Here is a 12217-nt window from a genome sequence, read left to right on the forward strand (position 1 = left end):
CTTCGTATCCGAAAATTGCGTGTTTGATTCCTCTCTCGGTCGTGTTTTTCCAGATCTGAAAAAGAAACATACCGTTTTAGTGTAGTACTTGAGCAGTACGAAACCGTGTGAACGTTGCTGTTGACCATTTTCTGCTTGGAGATGCTCTTGAGCTTGAAACACGCACAACAAGACCGGTGTTAACTAGCGAATTGGTTTGCATATTGCCGTCGCCGCGTGTTTTTGACTGGCACTTGCACATCTAAAATAACGTCGGAAAGTAACTCGTTCGGCTTATGAGTCACATCAAGTATGTGTGTTAATTTTGACGAAACTAGCTCTGCAGGTTGTCATGCAATTCTGTTACCTCTCAGAAATGATTATGAAATAAAAGTGAACTACGTGACGAGTGTGACGTTAGGAAAACATTAGGCAACATGGGGAGGTTCTGTATGGGACCAATCAACCCAAACGAGTACTGTGTGACGTGCTAACCGGCATATACTCACCGAGGCAGCGCGGCTAGCTCAGTCGGTAGAACATAAGGCTCTTAATCCCAGGGTCGTGGGTTAGAGCCCCACGTGGGGACGAACGGAATTTTGTTCCTCTGCAGATGTAACTTACCGTTTTTCTGATTAACGTGATGTAATGGAAATAGCAACTTTAAACTTTGCCTACGTCTCCGTCAGTCGCTACGAAACTGTATTTGAAGGTGAAGGTGATTTTGTAGACATGTGTGAAAGACATGTTCTGAAATGCAAGTGGTGTTATTTGGAGAGAACTTCCTTTACGTGTCAGATATGTAGGCAAGCAGTAATGGGTCGCCATAGCTGCAAATATTAGACGGTAATATGAAGTGTTGTCAGCTGAAGTCTGATGATCCAGACGACCGTAAGGATGAAGTACGCAAAAGTAACGCTAGGCCGCGCCTCTTTAGCTCAGTGGCAGAGCACTGGTCTAGTAAACCAGGGGTCGTGAGTTCGATCCTCACAGAGGCAGACGAACTTTGGATATCAGTTGCGCGTCGTGGCCTTATAGCAAACAGTATCTGGGATGACTAACAATTAGCGAAAGGCGTTTTATTAAGAATTACTCTCAGATGTGATTAAGGCGAATGGCGCAGATAAAGCATTTGCCAAAGCGGTACAGCATAAGGTGGGATGGGACAGTCTGAAATATATTTTATAGATGTATTTCTCACATATCTCAGAGCCTTCCGCGGTTGTCGTCGTCGTCGTCGTCGTCGTCGTCGTCGCCGCCACTTCTGCAGAAGTAGCAAATGGACATCGTAGCAAATGCGGCGAGGGACGCCCTGCCTTACATTTACGAATGCACAAAGTGTGTGGTTTAGTTTCCCAGTCTATATTTGGTAGGTCTCGTAGCAGGTTGAATGTATCAAATGGGTGGGAAAGAGCAAGGGGCAGCGTCTGTGTAGAACGAAAACACAACTCCTCAGTGGTGTGAGCGTTTTGAGATGAGTCGTATATAAGTTCCACTTGTTTGTCAGTGACCGTGTGGCCTAATGGATAAGGCGTCGGACTTCGTGTCCGAAGATTGCGTGTTTGATTCCTCTCTCGGTCGTGTTTTTCCAGATCTGAAAAAGAAACATACCGTTTTAGTGTAGCACTTGAGCAGTACGAAACCGTGTGAACGTTGCTGTTGACCATTTTCTGCTTGGAGATGCTCTTGAGCTTGAAACACGCACAACAAGACCGGTGTTAACTAGCGAATTGGTTTGCATATTGCCGTCGCCGCGTGTTTTTGACTGGCACTTGCACATCTAAAATAACGTCGGAAAGTGACTCGTTCGGCATATGAGTCACATCAAGTATGTGTGTTAATTTTGACGAAACTAGCTCTGCAGGTTGTCATGCAATTCTGTTACCTCTCAGAAATGATTATGAAATAAAAGTGAACTACGTGAGTCGTATATAAGTTCCACTTGTTTGTCAGTGACCGTGTGGCCTAATGGATAAGGCGTCGGACTTCGTATCCGAAGATTGCGTGTTTGATTCCTCTCTCGGTCGTGTTTTTCCAGATCTGAATAAGAAACACACCGTTTTAGTGTAGCACTTGAGCAGTACGAAACCGTGTGAACGTTGCTGTTGACCATTTTCTGCTTGGAGATGCTCTTGAGCTTGAAACACGCACAACAAGACCGGTGTTAACTAGCGAATTGGTTTGCATATTGCCGTCGCCGCGTGTTTTTGACTGGCACTTGCACATCTAAAATAACGTCGGAAAGTAACTCGTTCGGCTTATGAGTCACATCAAGTATGTGTGTTAATTTTGACGAAACTAGCTCTGCAGGTTGTCATGCAATTCTGTTACCTCTCAGAAATGATTATGAAATAAAAGTGAACTACGTGACGAGTGTGACGTTAGGAAAACATTAGGCAACATGGGGAGGTTCTGTATGGGACCAATCAACCCAAACGAGTACTGTGTGACGTGCTAACCGGCATATACTCACCGAGGCAGCGCGGCTAGCTCAGTCGGTAGAACATAAGGCTCTTAATCCCAGGGTCGTGGGTTCGAGCCCCACGTGGGGAAGAACGGAATTTTGTTCCTCTGCAGATGTAACTTACCGTTTTTCTGATTAACGTGATGTAATGGAAATAGCAACTTTAAACTTTGCCTACGTCTCCGTCAGTCGCTACGAAACTGTATTTGAAGGTGAAGGTGATTTTGTAGACATGTGTAAAAGACATGTTCTGAAATGCAAGTGGTGTTATTTGGAGAGAACTTCCTTTACGTGTCAGATATGTAGGCAAGCAGTAATGGGTCGCCATAGCTGCAAATATTAGACGGTAATATGAAGTGTTGTCAGCTGAAGTCTGATGATCCAGACGACTGTAAGGATGAAGTACGCAAAAGAACCGCTATACCGCGCCTCTTTAGCTCAGTGGCAGAGCTCTGGTCTAGTATACCAAGGGTCGTGAGTTCGATCCTCACAGGAGGCAGACGATTTTCGGATATCAGTTGCGCGTCGTGGCCTTATAGCAAACAGTATCTGGGATGACTAACAATTAACGAGAGGCGTTTTATTAAGAATTACTCTCAGATGTGATTAAGGCGAATGGCGCAGATAAAGCATTTGCCAAAGCGGTACAGCATAAGGTGGGATGGGACAGTCTGAAATATATTTTATAGATGTATTTCTCACATATCTCAGAGCCTTCCGCGGTTGTCGTCGTCGTCGTCGTCGTCGTCGTCGTCGTCGTCGTCGTCGCCGCCGCCGCCGCCGCCACTTCTGCAGAAGTAGCAAATGGACATCGTAGCAAATGCGGCGAGGGACGCCCTGCCTTACATTTCCGAATGCACAAAGTGTGTGGTTTAGTTTCCCAGTCTATATTTGGTAGGTCTCGTAGCAGGTTAAATGTATCAAATGGGTGGGAAAGAGCAAGGGGCAGCGTCTGTGTAGAACGAAAACACAATTCCTCAGTGGTGTGAGCGTTTTGAGATGAGTCGTATATAAGTTCCACTTGTTTGTCAGTGTCCGTGTGGCCTAAAGGATAAGGCGTCGGACTTCGTATCCGAAGATTGCGTGTTTGATTCCTCTCTCGGTCGTGTTTTTCCAGATCTGAAAAAGAAACAACCCGTTTTAGTGTAGCACTTGAGCAGTACGAAACCGTGTGAATGTTGCTGTTGACCTTTTTCTGCTTGGAGATGCTCTTCAGCTTAAAACACGCACAACAAGACCGGTGTTAACTAGCGAATTGGTTTGCATATTGCCGTCGCCGCGTGTTTTTGACTGGCACTTGAACATCTAAAATAACGTCGGAAAGTAACTCGTTCGGCTTATGAGACACATCGAGTATGTGTGTTAATTTTGACGAAACTAGCTCTACAGGTTGTCATGCAATTCTGTTACCTCTCAGAAATGATTATGAAATAAAAGTGAACTACGTGACGAGTGTGACGTTAGGAAAACATTAGGCAACATGGGGAGGTTCTGTAAGGGACCAATCAACCCAAACGAGTACTGTGTGACGTGCTAACCGGCATATACTCACCGAGGCAGCGCGGCTAGCTCAGTCGGTAGAACATAAGGCTCTTAATCCCAGGGTCGTGGGTTCGAGCCCCACGTGGGGAGGAACGGAATTTTGTTCCTCTGCAGATGTAACTTACCGTTTTTCTGATTAACGTGATGTAATGGAAATAGCAGCTTTAAACTTTGCCTACGTCTCCGTCAGTCGCTACGAAACTGTATTTGAAGGTGAAGGTGATTTTGTAGACATGTGTGAAAGACATGTTCTGAAATGCAAGTGGTGTTATTTGGAGAGCACTTCCTTTACGTGTCAGATGTGTAGCCAAGCAGTAATGGGTCGCCATAGCTGCAAATATTAGACGGTAATATGAAGTGTTGTCAGCTGAAGTCTGATGATCCAGACGACCGTAAGGATGAAGTACGCAAAAGTAACGCTGGGCCGCGCCTCTTTAGCTCAGTGGCAGAGCACTGGTCTAGTAAACCAGGGGTCGTGAGTTCGATCCTCACAGGAGGCAGACGAATTTTGGATATCAGTTGCGCGTCGTGGCCTTATAGCAAACAGTATCTGGGATGACTAACAATTAGCGAGAGGCGTTTTATTAAGAATTACTCTCAGATGTGATTAAGGCGAATGGCGCAGATAAAGCATTTGCCAAAGCGGTACAGCATAAGGTGGGATGGGACAGTCTGAAATATATTTTATAGATGTATTTCTCACATATCTCAGAGCCTTCCGCGGTTGTCGTCGTCGTCGTCGTCGTCGTCGCCGCTGCAGAAGTAGCAAATGGACATCGTAGCAAATGCGGCGAGGGACGCCCTGCCTTACATTTCCGAATGCACAAAGTGTGTGGTTTAGTTTCCCATTCTATATTTGGTAGGTCTCGTAGCAGGTTGAATGTATCAAATGGGTGGGAAAGAGCAAGGGGCAGCGTCTGTGTAGAACGAAAACACAACTCCTCAGTGGTGTGAGCGTTTTGAGATGAGTCGTATATAAGTTCCACTTGTTTGTCAGTGACCGTGTGGCCTAATGGATAAGGCGTCGGACTTCGTATCCGAAGATTGCGTGTTTGATTCCTCTCTCGGTCGTGTTTTTCCAGATCTGAAAAAGAAACATACCGTTTTAGTGTAGCACTTGAGCAGTACGAAACCGTGTGAACGTTGCTGTTGACCTTTTTCTGCTTGGAGATGCTCTTCAGCTTAAAACACGCACAACAAGACCGGTGTTAACTAGCGAATTGGTTTGCATATTGCCGTCGCCGCGTGTTTTTGACTGGCACTTGAACATCTAAAATAACGTCGGAAAGTAACTCGTTCGGCTTATGAGTCACAACGAGTATGTGTGTTAATTTTGACGAAACTAGCTCTACAGGTTGTCATGCAATTCTGTTACCTCTCAGAAATGATTATGAAATAAAAGTGAACTACGTGACGAGTGTGACGTTAGGAAAACATTAGGCAACATGGGGAGGTTCTGTATGGGACCAATCAACCCAAACGAGTACTGTGTGACGTGCTAACCGGCATATACTCACCGAGGCAGCGCGGCTAGCTCAGTCGGTAGAACATAAGGCTCTTAATGCCAGGGATGTGGGTTCGAGCCCCACGTGGGGAAGGACGGAATTTTGTTCCTCTGCAGATGTAACTTACCGTTTTTCTGATTAACGTGATGTAATGGAAATAGCAACTTTAAACTTTGCCTACGTCTCCGTCAGTCGCTACGAAACTGTATTTGAAGGTGAAGGTGATTTTGTAGACATGTGTGAAAGACATGTTCTGAAATGCAAGTGGTGTTATTTGGAGAGCACTTCGTTTACGTGTCAGATGTGTAGCCAAGCAGTAATGGGTCGCCATAGCTGCAAATATTAGACGGTAATATGAAGTGTTGTCAGCTGAAGTCTGATGATCCAGACGACCGTAAGGATGAAGACGCAAAAGTACCGCTGGGCCGCGCCTCTTTAGCTCAGTGGCAGAGCACTGGTCTAGTAAACCAGGGGTCGTGAGTTCGATCCTCACAGGAGGCAGACGAATTTTGGATATCAGTTGCGCGTCGTGGCCTTATAGCAAACAGTATCTGGGATGACTAACAATTAGCGAGAGGCGTTTTATTAAGAATTACTCTCAGATGTGATTAAGGCGAATGGCGCAGATAAAGCATTTGCCAAAGCGGTACAGCATAAGGTGGGATGGGACAGTCTGAAATATATTTTATAGATGTATTTCTCACATATCTCAGAGCCTTCCGCGGTTGTCGTCGTCGTCGTCGCCGCCGCCGCCACTTCTGCAGAAGTAGCAAATGGACATCGTAGCAAATGCGGCGAGGGACGCCCTGCCTTACATTTCCGAATGCACAAAGTGTGTGGTTTAGTTTCCCAGTCTATATTTGGTAGGTCTCGTAGCAGGTTGAATGTATCAAATGGGTGGGAAAGAGCAAGGGGCAGCGTCTGTGTAGGACGAAAACACAACTCCTCAGTGGTGTGAGCGTTTTGAGATGAGTCGTATATAAGTTCCACTAGTTTGTCAGTGTCCGTGTGGCCTAATGGATAAGGCGTCGGACTTCGTATCCGAAGATTGCGTGTTTGATTCCTCTCTCGGTCGTGTTTTTCCAGATCTGAAAAAGAAACATACCGTTTTAGTGTAGCACTTGAGCAGTACGAAACCGTGTGAACGTTGCTGTTGACCATTTTCTGCTTGGAGATGCTCTTGAGCTTGAAATACGCACAACAAGACCGGTGTTAACTAGCGAATTGGTTTGCATATTGCCGTCGCCGCGTGTTTTTGACTGGCACTTGCACATCTAAAATAACGTCGGAAAGTAACTCGTTCGGCTTATGAGTCACATCAAGTATGTGTGTTAATTTTGACGAAACTAGCTCTGCAGGTTGTCATGCAATTCTGTTACCTCTCAGAAATGATTATGAAATAAAAGTGAACTACGTGACGAGTGTGACGTTAGAAAAACATTAGGCAACATGGAGAGGTTCTGTATGGGACCAATCAACCCAAACGAGTACTGTGTGACGTGCTAACCGGCATATACTCACCGAGGCAGCGCGGCTAGCTCAGTCGGTAGAACATAAGGCTGTTAATCCCAGGTACGTGGGTTCGAGCCCCACGTGGGGAGGAACGGAATTTTGTTCCTCTGCAGATGTAACTTACCGTTTTTCTGATTAACATGATGTAATGGAAATAGCAACTTTAAACTTTACCTACGTCTCCGTCAGTCGCTACGAAACTGTATTTGAAGGTAAAGGTGATTTTGTAGACATGTGAGAAAGACATGTTCTGAAATGCAAGTGGTGTTATTTGGAGAGCACTTTCTTTACGTGTCAGATGTGTAGTCAAGCAGTAATGGGTCGCCATAGCTGCAAATATTAGACGGTAATATGAAGTGTTGTCAGCTGAAGTCTGATGATCCAGACGACCGTAAGGATGAAGTACGCAAAAGTACCGCTAGGCCGCGCCTCTTTAGCTCAGTGGCAGAGCACTGGTCTAGTAAACCAGGGGTCGTGAGTTCGATCCTCACAGGAGGCAGACGAATATTGGATATCAGTTGCGCGTCGTGGCCTTATAGCAAACAGTATCTGGGATGACTAACAATTAGCGAGAGGCGTTTTATTAAGAATTACTCTCAGATGTGATTAAGGCGAATGGCGCAGATAAAGCATTTGCCAAAGCGGTACAGCATCACATTCTTCGGCGGACCTCGGAAGAGTTCCGCCCTTCGATACCTTGCAGAGTACTGCTACGTATCGAAGTGCTAGGGCTTCGCAGAAGTCGCAGTCGCAGTCGCAGTCGCAGTCGCAGTCGCAGTTCCGGAACCGCCAGCAGCAGCAGCAGCAGCAGCAGCAGTTTCCAGTGCCGCCAGTTTTGCAGTAGCAGTCGTCGCCGGACCCAGCCGCAGCTTCCGGACCCAGCCGCCGCCGCCGCCGCCGCCGCCGCAGCTTCCGGCCCCCGCCGCCGCCGCCGCCGCCGCCGCCGCCGCAGCTTCCGGCCCCCGCCGCCGCCGCCGCCGCCGCCGCCGCCAGGACCCAGTGCTTCGTCTTCCTCTCCTGCTTTCGTTGTCGTCGCTATTCTCGTCTTCGTCTTTGCCTTCATCCTTTCGCTCCTCGACGTCTCTCATCTGTCATCTGTAATCTGTTCCTGACTTTGTCCCTTGTCTGTCCCCATTCTTCTTTTCTGTGTTTCCAGTTTTCCTTACTGCCATCATGACCACCCCCACCACCACCGCCACTACCACCGCCATCGTCTATACGACGCCCTCCCTCGCTGCCACTACTCTTACTTGGTGTGCTCAGTCGCCCCCGTCCTACTATATCCCGCCCCTCCTCACCCTTCCCACCCCAGCTCCCTTTGTCGCCCCATCCCCTGCTCCTTCTCCCCAAGCCTCCACACACGACCCCTTTCCCCCACTCCCCCACACCACTCATGCGGCCCCTGCCAGGGTTGTGTCTCGTCGGGCTACGACCCATGCCGCACCATCGCCGGCGCCAGCACCACCACCTGCAGCAGCGCCACAACCAGCAGCAGCACCAACAGCAGCACCAACAGCAGCACCAGCACCAGCACCGACACCGGGACCTGCCGCTTCCCGTCATCTCCCCATCACTCCAGTGCCCCACGCCTCCTCCCATCCTGTCCCCGCTGTTAAGCGTCCCAGTGGCACCCCCGCCTCCTCTGCACCCAAGAAGTCCCAGCATCTTCCCCCTCCCCCACCCCTAGATGCCATGGATGTCTCCCCTCCAGCCCCCTCTACTTCCTCTTCTAACTCCCCCTCCTACAAGTATCTCCTCTCCCGTCCTGATCCCTCTCTCCTGGAGGCCCGCAACCTGACCTTGCTCCTCCGCCAATACTTCCCTGCAGCCCCCATCTCCCTTCTTACCCCCCGTAGGGACTCTGTCTTGATCACCTCCCCAAGCCCTACCCTACACTCCGACATCCTCTCCCGAATTCCTCTCACCCGATTTGGACCTAATGCCTCCCTTGCCCCTGCTCCTTCCCCTTCCTCCCCCCGTCAACCCCAACCCCCACGTCGCCCGCCGACCCTCACCGCCGTGATCACTCGGCTTAGCCCGACGATCACGGAGGAAGAGGTGCTGGCGGAGTTGAAGGCCCACCCGTACCTGGAGGTGCGAGCTGTTCGCCGCATTTTCAACTCTGCGGGCCCCACTCGCCTTATGCGAGTTTTCTCCGAACACGCTCCCTCCATCGACCATCTCCTTAAGGAGGGTGCCCTCCTCTTCCACCGCCGGTATAAGGTTGACCCCTCCCGCTCCCCACCACAATCCATTCGCTGCCAGAGGTGTCTGCGTTATAACGCACACCCAACATCAGAGTGCCGCGAGGCCCCAGTCTGCCCGCATTGTAAGCAAGCGCACTTCCTCCGGCAGTGCCCCAACCTTCAGTCTCCTCCCTCCTGCAATACCTGCAACCTCCAACACCCTACCTACTCCCAGAAATGCAAGGCTCGACCTCCTCCATCCGCTCCTGAACTCACTGTTCCTCTCCGCCCTTTGGATGACCCCACCCCTCCTGGCAATTCCCTCCGTCCTCCCCCCACCGCAGAGGACATCATCAGGTTCGTCACAATAGTGCTCCAGAACGTCCATCCCTTTCAGCGTCCCCACACCCTCCACCAGATTTCCCTCGCTGCCCGTTCCGTGTTCCACCTCAACACCTACGCCACCTATTCCCACAACCAGGCCCATTTCACCTTCTCCCGTCTCGACACCCTCGTTTAAATTCCCATTATGGCACGACAGCACCGTATCCTGTTCAATAACATCCGCTCCCTTCCCACCAACAAGCACCTCCTTATGCATACCCTTACGACCCACCGTGTGGATGCCTTCCTTCTGAACGAAACCTTTCTTCAGCCCCACCACACCGTCCACACCTCGCCCTACCTCCTTCACCGGTCTGACAATCCACTCCAGATAGCGCGTGGCGGAGTTGCCATTGGCCACCACCGCCAGATCCCTGTCCGGCTCCAACCCCTCCTTCCTGACCCCACAGAACACTTGATCCTTAGTCTCTTCTTCCCCGGCCTTACCCTTACCTGTGCCACCATCTATGTCCGCCCCGCTGCACCTATTCCTTTCGACTTCCTTTCCCACATCGACCGTACCTTCTCCTCCTACGTGATCGCCGCCGACCTTAACATCCATAGTCGTTCTGCCGCCCAGTTACGGCGGTGGCATCGGTTCCTTGCCACCCTCCAAGGCGACGTCCTTCCAATTCCCCAACACACCCGCCCTGAATCCAATACCACTCCCGATGTCGTCCTAGCCTCCCCCACCCTGCTTGGCCGCATAGCGGTGGACGTCCTTGATCCCATTGGCAGTGACCATCTCCCTGTCCTCCTCACTGTATCAGACGGTCGTCGCCCCCGTCCCGACCCGCGCCATGACCCTCCCCCGAAATATGTCCATGACTACTCCCGTGCCAACTGGAATGCCTACCGGGACTCCCTTGCTCTCCAGGTCGATAGCCACCCCCTCACCTACCACCAACCTGATGACGTTACCCGTGCTGCCTCCTTTCTCCAGCAGACCTTGTCTGAGGCCGTGGAGGCCCACGTCCCTACCATTGCCATCCATCCGCACCGCCCCACCTTACCCCCACAGGCCGTCCTTCTCCTGCGTGAATCCCGCCGGCTCTACCGTGCCTTCCTTCACACACGTGACCAGGACACACTACGACGCCACCGGCAACTACAGCGACACATCAGGAACTTACTCACGGCAAAGAAACGCCGGGACTGGCGACAGACATGCACCCGTCTTAATGCCACCTTACCTATCAACTCGTCCAAGTACTGGTCAGCCTTCCGCCGCCTTACCGGATCTAAACCCTCTCCCTACTACCCTCTCCTTCATGATGACCACCCCTTCCCTGATGCCCTTAGTAAGGCCAACCATTTCGCCTCCTACCTCTCCGATATCCTTACCATCCCTGACGATCCCCAGTTCGATTATTCCCTCTTTCCTGATGTCCGTGATCGAACTGATACCTCTGTCCCCCCGCTTGCTCCTGGCTTCCAGTACCTGGACAACATCACACACACAGAACTAAATACCCCAATCACCACTCAAGATATCATTGCTACACTTCGCCCTAAACGCAACACTGCTCCCGGTCACGATCGTGTTACTTACCGTCACCTCCGTGAAGCTCCTGCCTCCTTCCTCTCCACATTGGCCAGGCTCTACAATGTGGTCCTGTCCACCGGCTACTACCCCGACCTGTGGAAAACCTCCCGGATCCTGATGTTCCTCAAGCCCGACAAACCGCCTTCCGCTGTCTCCTCCTACCGTCCCATCAGCCTTACCTCGGTCTTCAGCAAGGTCCTGGAATCCATTCTTACCCGCCGCCTACACAAGCACCTTCACCAACACCGCCTCCTCCCCCCTACCCAATGTGGCTTTCGGCCGTCCTTCTCAGCCGATGACCTCCTCCTTCACCTCACTCACCTCCTCTCCGAACAACTCAATTCCCGTCGTTCCGCCATCTTCCTTTCCCTCGACCTCGAACGCGCATATGACCGTGTGTGGCATTCCGGTCTCCTTTTCAAGCTCCAAACCTTTGCTCTTCCTCTCAACTATGTCCGTCTGGTCGCTTCCTTCCTTTCCCACCGTCCTTCCTATGTCACCATCCGCAACACTGATTCCTACACCTTCTACCCCTCCGCCGGTGTGCCCCAAGGTTCCGTCCTTTCCCCTCTTCTCTACCTCCTTTACACGGCAGACATGCCTCCACCTGCACCTCCCCTACACCTTCTCCAGTACGCCGATGACACTGCCTTCCTTGCCCTCGCTCCCACCCTGCAACGCTCCCAGCACCTTCTCCAATCCTATCTTGACCGGTTCACCACTTGGTGTAACCAGTGGTTGCTCAAGGTCAATCCTTCCAAGACCCAGGCGATCATTGTAGGCAAAACCACTCGTTCCTTCCGTCTCCTTGATTTCTATCTTACTATTTATGGCCGTCCCATCACCCTCACACCTACTCTCAAGTACCTTGGTGTCACCCTCGACCGTCGCCTCTCCTGGAACCCACATCTCCGGACGATCCAAGCCAAGGCACGCTCCCGCCTCCGCCTCCTTAAGCTCCTTTCTGGCCGTACATGGGGTCTGGACCCTTCCACCATCCTCTACACCTACAAGTCCCTCATCCGTCCTATCCTTTGCTATGCTCATCCCGCCTGGATCTCTGCCCCTCCTACCTTCTACAAGTCCATTCAGATCCTAG

At 50.8% G+C, this 12217-nt stretch overlaps 5 non-coding genes across 5 annotated transcripts; all 5 read left to right on the plus strand.

The window, feature by feature from the left end:
* The first annotated feature begins 906 nt into the window (after positions 1–906).
* Trnat-agu (transfer RNA threonine (anticodon AGU)) lies at positions 907–977 on the plus strand. The gene has a single exon. It is a non-coding gene; the product is annotated as a tRNA-Thr (tRNA).
* Positions 978–2870: 1893 nt separating this feature from the next.
* On the plus strand, positions 2871–2942 carry Trnat-agu (transfer RNA threonine (anticodon AGU)). Its single transcript has one exon. It is a non-coding gene; the product is annotated as a tRNA-Thr (tRNA).
* A 1471-nt stretch (positions 2943–4413) lies between these two features.
* Positions 4414–4485, plus strand: Trnat-agu (transfer RNA threonine (anticodon AGU)). Its single transcript has one exon. It is a non-coding gene; the product is annotated as a tRNA-Thr (tRNA).
* A 1434-nt stretch (positions 4486–5919) lies between these two features.
* Trnat-agu (transfer RNA threonine (anticodon AGU)) lies at positions 5920–5991 on the plus strand. The gene has a single exon. It is a non-coding gene; the product is annotated as a tRNA-Thr (tRNA).
* Positions 5992–7429: 1438 nt separating this feature from the next.
* Positions 7430–7501, plus strand: Trnat-agu (transfer RNA threonine (anticodon AGU)). The gene has a single exon. It is a non-coding gene; the product is annotated as a tRNA-Thr (tRNA).
* Positions 7502–12217: the final 4716 nt, after the last annotated feature.

The sequence above is a fragment of the Schistocerca gregaria genome, chromosome 4, assembly GCF_023897955.1.
Source record: "Schistocerca gregaria isolate iqSchGreg1 chromosome 4, iqSchGreg1.2, whole genome shotgun sequence".
Classification (NCBI taxonomy): Eukaryota; Metazoa; Arthropoda; class Insecta; order Orthoptera; family Acrididae; genus Schistocerca; species Schistocerca gregaria.